Source organism: Anabrus simplex, chromosome 4, assembly GCF_040414725.1.
Source record: "Anabrus simplex isolate iqAnaSimp1 chromosome 4, ASM4041472v1, whole genome shotgun sequence".
NCBI classification, from domain to species: Eukaryota; Metazoa; Arthropoda; class Insecta; order Orthoptera; family Tettigoniidae; genus Anabrus; species Anabrus simplex.
The window spans coordinates 453,977,646-453,978,454 of NC_090268.1; the positions used below are offsets into that span (position 1 = coordinate 453,977,646).

At 52.2% G+C, this 809-nt stretch overlaps 1 non-coding gene across 1 annotated transcript; it reads right to left on the reverse strand.

Moving 5' to 3' along the window:
* On the reverse strand, positions 1 to 119 carry LOC137500609 (5S ribosomal RNA). Its single transcript, XR_011018117.1, has one exon. It is a non-coding gene; the product is annotated as a 5S ribosomal RNA (ribosomal RNA).
* Positions 120 to 809: the final 690 nt, after the last annotated feature.

Sequence of the window (809 nt, forward strand, 5' to 3'; positions counted from 1 at the left end):
AGCCAACGGCACGTGGTGTTCCCAAGCGGTCACCCATCCAAGTACTGACCACGCCCAATGTTGCTTAACTGCGGTGATCGGACGAGAACCGGTGTATTCAACATGGTATGGCCGTTGGCGAGAGAACGGAGCTTGAAACGTCCATACGAACCGCAAAGCGAGTTTCCTGGAGGTCTTTGTGGCGCGGGGGCGTTGGCAATGGTGCAGGGGTGTGCTCGGAGGTCGCCGTCGCGGAGCGGGCGCGGGTGGTTGTCGCGCTCCGCGGCGAAACGTACCCTAACTCGACTTAACCCCACTTCTCGTAACCTAACCCCAAAAAAACGCGCGCGCTGGCGCGCGCGCGCACACACACACGGGAAGTGTCGAGGGTTGTAATAATAATAATAATAATAATAATAATAATTACTGAAGGTGGTTGTGAAGGGGCCGGCGCTGTAGCGCAGGGGCAGCGTGCCTGCCTCGTAGCTGGGGGGCCCGGGTTCAATTCCCGGCCAGGCAAAGGAATTTTACCTCGATCTAATGGCTGCTTTGAGGTCCACTCAGCCTGCTTGCTTAGGGGCTGTAGTGCCATGGGGCTTGGTCTGGTTTTCATTGTAAAGGACAAAGCAGGAGGATTTTTAGCAATAAGGTAATGTAGTAGTAGTAGTAGTAGTAGTTCTTCCCTCCTTAGCTTATGATTTGAATGTTTTGCACTGTCTTTCGATGTATATGAAGTAGGACAGATAGATAAAATCAGAGTGGAGTTGATAACAAGGCTAACAGATGCTGCTCTTTTTTTTAAAGGTGTGGTGGCCCTGAAAAGGGCCGTT